Source organism: Eucyclogobius newberryi, unplaced genomic scaffold (assembly GCF_026437365.1).
Source record: "Eucyclogobius newberryi isolate DKJ021-1_F unplaced genomic scaffold, fEucNew1.0.hap1 SCAF_7, whole genome shotgun sequence".
NCBI classification, from domain to species: Eukaryota; Metazoa; Chordata; class Actinopteri; order Gobiiformes; family Gobiidae; genus Eucyclogobius; species Eucyclogobius newberryi.
Window position 1 is genome coordinate 13,486,186 of NW_027316389.1, and position 6,928 is coordinate 13,493,113.

At 47.7% G+C, this 6,928-nt stretch overlaps 1 long non-coding RNA gene across 1 annotated transcript; it reads left to right on the forward strand.

Annotated features, from left to right (window-relative positions):
- The first annotated feature begins 1,688 nt into the window (after nucleotides 1–1,688).
- LOC140348957 (uncharacterized) lies at nucleotides 1,689–2,470 on the forward strand. The gene is made up of 2 exons (XR_011924514.1): nucleotides 1,689–1,894; nucleotides 2,269–2,470. It is a non-coding gene; the product is annotated as an uncharacterized lncRNA (long non-coding RNA).
- The last annotated feature ends 4,458 nt before the right edge of the window (nucleotides 2,471–6,928 follow it).

The window sequence follows — 6,928 nt, forward strand, 5'->3', positions numbered from 1 at the left end:
TTACATGAAATGGTAAATGGTCAAATTACATAACACTTTTCTATAGTCAAGGCGAAAAAGTACGTGAAAGCCTTCACATGCTGCCAGTGATTATTCATCTATAACTCGCTCTGTGCTGTGAGAATGTTTTTATTTTTATTTATTTGAGCAAGACTCTGCTAATTCCCACAGAGAATGAACGGAACGAGAAGTGAAGATCCACACTTTACAACGGGCGCTATCATGAGAGCCTGTGATGAAATGTGACATGACTGAATAATAACTACTAATTCATTATTAACTTCTCATTTTGTAAACGCTGTCATCTACTGACTGACTGTCGTGACCAAAATAGTATGTAGGAAGAATATGTATGTCGTGGCTACGATAGGGATATGATGTTTAGGTGGATGTCTTCCACATGAATTCCAATTTATGGGTTAAATGAATAATTATTGACTGTATTAGTTTCTAACAACGCCACCCTGGATTGGTGCCAGGGACACATACACAAGTAAGGCAAGCGCAAATTCTTTGAGTGGACCAGGAGACTCAGATATAAGAAAACAGTTCACAATTTATTCAATCTAAAGATAGAATAAAAACATTTGTATTTTTAATAATAAAACTACTACTCTCATTCACACATTCACACCTCTAAAACAGTAGACACATTTAAACAATTCACCGAAATAACAAAAAGTAAAATAAAACAGCAGCCCAGATTGTCCCTGCAGGCACTTAGCCCGATTACCCTACCAGGAGGTGGCGCTGGTCCTTAGCAGCAGGCCTGGGACCCGGTACAGTCCCACAGTCCAGCTGGGGGCCAGAGCCGACACTCAAACTCCAAACGTTGATGTTACAGTCTGTCAATGTAGAAAGGGGCCGGTGCGAACGTGCCCAAACCCACCAAGGGCACGTGGAGGGAAGTTATGGGTTCGGGGTCGGAGGAGAGACCCGCGGGGTTACCAATCCTATAATGTCCAATAGTTTGGGAAATTAACTCTCAGATGGATGTCCAGAACCGTGCGCAACAAGCGAGGGAGAGAGGAAAAGAGATACATACCGGTGCTCGAATCTGTGCACTATGCGCGCCGCGGCTGGGAGGAATCCCGGCGCACAAAGCCTGCACGTGACGTCACGCACTACAAACAGTGCTAAATTAGAGCGAGTTTTGAGTACAATATAAATCTATGGAAGCGAGACAGCTTACCGGGGCGTTAAACCTGGGGAGCGTGCGGCACGAGTCATACAAGGTTTGAGCAGGGTTTGGTGAGCGCACGATGCGCAAACCAGCCTGGTTAACACGCTGGTGTGATCGCTGGCTTTAAGCCTAAACTTTGGGGTGTTTTTGGGGCGATCAGAACGAATGCTCCGGTCCTCGTGCCGCTTGCACTGCTCCCAGGTGGCAGGTGACGTCAGAGGCGAGAAGGGCCAGCGCAGGTGAGGAAGCCTCCTTTTAAAGGCCCGGGTCACAGGCCATAGGCTGTCAGGGGTTATGAGGGCCTACTGCCACATTTAGAACCCTTGATGTGGTTTTGTTACTCCCCCTGACCCTTGGCTTGTAGTCAAGTGGGCTTTACTGAGGCTGCTGAAGTGTCCTTAGAGCCTTTACTAATGTTTAAAATAGGCCTTCTTGTATTCCTCAATGAGTGGACTCGTACTGGTGTGGGAGACATTAGCATTTTAATGTACTATCCCAGAACAGGACTGCGTAGATTAGTTAGCCTTACTTATCCAAGAGAAGATGCAGCAGATGTTTAGAGAGCATCCCCAGTCTTGTCTCGTGTACCAGAAAGAATCCAGGAAAGAGTGACCACTAGACTGAGCTTTGCTGTGAGGGAAAGAGTCTCTGGGACAATACACAATAAGAGAAGTCCATCATTGCCTCTGGAGCTTCAGCCACTCTGTACAAGTAAGTGCTTTATTTGTGAATGTGTTTTTAAAAATAATACAGCACTCAAACACACAAAAAGTATGTTTTTCCATTTGCATTAAATCACATTACAGGTGTGTGCACTGGCATTTTTTTAAGTAAATCGCTGAGTATCTGAATAATAATTGTAGCCATACTCCACAACGGGATGAGATAGAAAAAGAAAGTATTTTAACGCATGCTTACGGACACTGGACTCAAATACAAGAAAGATATTCACAATGGTACATGTATTTACAGTGTATGATTAGATATGAAAAACATAGTATGGCCTCGTCTTTCACTTTATAACATGCCACACATTTTGCCTTCACTGTTTTCTCGGTCACGTCCCTTGTTGTCTGTCTCAACAGCTGACCAGATCCCAGCAATACCCTTGTATCATCACCATGGCGGCCGAGCCCTCCCTGAGCACCAGAGACAATCTGGGCCAAATGACCGAGCCCACGGGTCCACTGAGTCAAATCCAAACACAAACCATGTCAAATTTTTCAACTTTCGGCTCCTCCTTTTCCGTGGCTTCCTGCAAACTCGGGACAGTCTCACTAGGATTGATGAAGAGCATGGATGGTATGCTGCATTTTCTGGGGGGATGAACCAAATGTAATGTGTTCAAATTATTTTTTACCAAAAAAAATGTATGATAGAAGTTTTATGAGGAAAAAAAAAGCACAATTTTGGGACAGAAAACGAGCTTGGTTGGACAGTTTACATAATATAATTACATAAATTAAGTTGACAAAAAACGAAGCAAATTTAAAACTATATATATAAAACATTTCCTTATGGTAAAATGTTCTTATTGGTTTATCTTTGACATTTCATTAGACTGCATTAATAATTGATATTACTTAGAGTATGTGTAAGTGTCCTTCCTCCCTCAGAGCACTCTGTGGTGTGTGGTGGAGTCTTTCAGCCAGGTTCAGAAGTCCCCCCACGTCCCCAAGGGAGAGTCTGTCCCAGATTATTTGGAGAAACTGCGGCCCGTAACTGCACAAGAGGGTGAGGTGAACACATCCTTTTATCTCACCAATACATGACTTTTCTTTTGAGTGCTTTGTAGTTTATTTCTCTTGTTGAAATTGGGTGAAAAGGTTGTATTCTTCCATCCATCCATCCATCTTCTGCCGCTTTATCCGGGGCCGGGTCGCGGGGGCAGCAGTCTGAGCAGGGACTCCCAGACTTCCTTCTCCCCAGACACTTCCTCTAACTCCTCCGGGGGGATCCCGAGGCGTTCCCAGGCCAGCCGAGAGACATAGTCTCTCCAGCGTGTCCTGGGTCTTCCCCGGGGCCTCTTCCCGGTGGGACATGCCTGAAACACCTCCCGAGGGAGGCGCCCAGGAGGCATCCGGAACAGATGCCCGAGCCACCTCAGCTGGCTCCTCTCGACGTGGAGGAGCAGTGGCTCTACTCTGAGCTCCCCCCGTGTGGCCGAGCTCCTCACCTTATCTTTAAGGGAGCGCCCAGCCACACGGCGGAGGAAACTCATTTCGACCGCTTGTATCCGCGATCTTGTTCTTTCGGTCACTACCCAAAGCTCATGACCATAGGTAAGGGTAGGAACGTAGACCGACCGGTAAATAGAGAGCTTTGCCTTTCGGCTCAGCTCCCTCTTCACCACAACAGTCCGATGCAGCGACTGCATCACTGCAGCCACTGCACCGATCCGCCTGTCGATCTCACGCTCCATCCTTCCCTCACTCGTGAACAAGACCCCGAGATACTTGAACTCCTCCACTTGGGGCAAGGACTCCCCAGCCACCTGAAGAGGGCAAGCCACCTTTTTCCGGTCGAGAACCATGGCCTTGGATTTGGAGGTGCTGATTCTCATCCCAGCCGCTTCACACTCGGCTGCAAACCGTCCCAGTGCATGTTGCAGGTCCGGGTTTGATGGAGCCATCAGGACAACATCGTCTGCAAACAGCTTAGATGAGATCCTGTGGTCCCCAAACCGGACACCCTCCGACCCCTGACTGCGCCTAGAAATTCTGTCCATAAAAATTATGAACAGAACCGGTGACAAAGGGCAGCCCTGGCGGAGTCCAACATGCACTGGGAACAGGTCTGACTTACTCCGGCAATGCGAACACAGCTCCTGCTCCGGTCATACAGGGACCAGACAGCCCTGAGCAAAGGGCCCCGGACCCCGTACTCCCGAAGCACCCCCCAAAGGACACCCCGAGGGACACGGTCGAAAGCCTTCTCCAGATCCACAAAGCACATGTGGACTGGTTGGGCAAACTCCCATGAACCCTCGAGCACCCGATGGAGGGTATAGAGCTGGTCCAGTGTTCCACGACCGGGACGAAAACCACTCTGCTCCTCCTGAATCCGAGGTTCGACAATCGGTCGGATTCTCCTCTCCAGTACCTTGGAATAGACCTTACCTGGGAGGCTGAGGAGTGTGATCCCTCTGTAGTTGGAACACACCCTCCGGTCCCCCTTCTTGAACAGAGGGACCACCACCCCGGTCTGCCAGTCCAGAGGCACGATCCCCGAACGCCACGCGATGTTGCAGAGACGTGTCAACCAAGACAGTCCTACAACATCCAGATACTTTAGGTACTCAGGGCGGATCTCATCCACCCCCGGAGCCCTGCCACCGAGGAGTTTGCGAACAACCTCAGTGACTTCAGCTTGGGTGATGGATGAGCCAGCCTCCGAGTCCCCGGTCTCTACTTCCTCTTCGGAAGACGTGACTGAGGGATTAAGGAGATCCTCAAAGTATTCCTTCCACCGTCCGACGACATCCCCAGTCGAGGTCAGCAGGCCTCCACCCGCACCGTAAACGGTGTTGGTGAGACACTGCTTCCCCCTCCTGAGGCGCCGGACGGTTTGCCAGAATTTCTTTGGTGCCTCCCCGAACTCCTCCCAGGTCCGGGTTTTTGCCTCTGCGACAGCACGAGCCGCGGCTCGCCTGGCCTGCCGATACCCGTCGATGACCTCCGGAGACCTACAAGCCAGAGTGGCCTGATAGGCCTCCTTCTTCAGTCTGACGGCATCCCTTACTTCCGGTGTCCACCACCGGGTTCGGGGGTTGCCGCCACGACAGGCACCGGAGACCTTGCGACCACAGCTCCGAGCAGCCGCATCAACAATGGAGGCGGAGAACATGGTCCACTCGGACTCAATGTCCCCAGCCTCCCCCGGGACATGGGAGAAGCTCTCCCGGAGGTGCGAGTTGAATACCCTACTGACAGAGGGCTCCACTAGACGTTCCCAACAGACCCTCACAATGCGCTTGGGTCTGCCAAGTCTGTCCGGCTTCCTCCTCCGCCAGCGGATCCAACTCACCATCAGTTGACAACTCTGCCCCTCTCTTCACCCGAGTGTCCAAGACACGCGGCCGGAGGTCTGATGACACGACAACAAAGTCGATCATTGACCTCCGGCCTAGGGTGTCCTGGTGCCATGTGCACTGATGGACACCCTTGTGCTTGAACATGGTGTTCGTTATGGACAATCCGTGGCTAGCACAGAAGTCCAATAACTGAACACCGCTCGGGTTCAGATCGGGGAAGCCGTTCTTCCCGATCACCACATTGCCCACGTGGGCGTTGAAGTCCCCCAGTAGAACAACGGAGTCCCCGGTCGGTGCACTAAGGTTGTATTCTTCTTGAAGGAAATGTGATGTTACCTTTTTGAAACAAACATGCTCTTTACTCATAACCGATGTCACTTCAAAGGCTTTGAGCTCAAGCCGAAGCCCTAAAGCTTTAGATATCTTCACCTCTGTTACATTAGTATCTTTATGTAGAGGCTGCCATCATCTTATGCACATCACAGCGTTGCTGGATCATTAGTATTGCTATTATACGTGTAGCTTACATAAAATTACATTATATAGCTATCCACTCTGTAATACCATTGCATACTATTGCATTGTGGTGTTTTTTGAGGAGGTTTTCTTAATCAGATATTATTCTAAAGGCAGTGAAATGTGGAATAATGTTTTATCAGGAGATTAACAATGCGAGGGCCTGTGTGAATGTTTGCTTCTGCTTCACAGGTGAAAATGCCATATTCAGAGCAAAGGTGACAGGAAAACCTGAGCCAGCGGGAGCCAGCTGTCTGACGAGACCATAAGCTTTTCTGAAGACTTCAACAATCAGCATATACTCAAGGTGGCAAAGCAAGTTATCACAGCGCTTAGCCAGACATTGGAAAATAATAAAGTAATAGTTAGTTTGTTGATGGCACCTTTCACAAAACAGTAATTTTCACAGAAAACAGTGGAATTCACTTACTTTTAATGGTTGGGTTGTGCTTTTGAAACTTTTGAAAAACTATAATTTTGAAGTATTTTGAACACCACTCATAAAAGAGTTTTGTATAGAAGTTATAATAATTAAAATATGTTGCGGTGGATTTGTTTATTCAGTTATGCACAGTTCAATATTTACCATAACAAGAAAAAACATTTTCAATTCTCCCATAAAGCATGGATGTGTCACTATTCAATGCACATCCAAGCTACACAAGCTGCACGACTATTTTATATTTACATTTTTATCTAGAATAGACAGCATCTCATACATCAGATGGGAATGAGAAGAAGATGCTTTCATTTATAACCAGCAGTAGCCGAGATTTAAAGCTTTCTCTGTACCACCAGTGGCGCCTAAGAGAAGCTTAAATAGCTATTATAAAGCAATTAACTTGTGGGTACTGACATATGAATCTTCTCTTACCATCTGCTTCTCTGTGAGGAATGACTGTTAGTTTGTGTTGCTAAATGTTTACTGGAGACTTGCCAGATTGAGACTGCCCCGCTCTGTTTGTTATGGGTACTGCATATGTTAAAGATATATCTACACTACTTGATGAAGATGGAATGTATGTATTTCGTTTTACCAGGTAAAACACCTCACCTTGGAAGATGGAGATGTTTACAGATGCGTAGCCTCCAATGTTCACGGTGAAGCCATCTGCTCTGTCTCACTGATTGTGAAACACACTCTGATATTTTCGCATTTGTCTACCAAGTATTATGACTGGTATTTTCTGATCCTG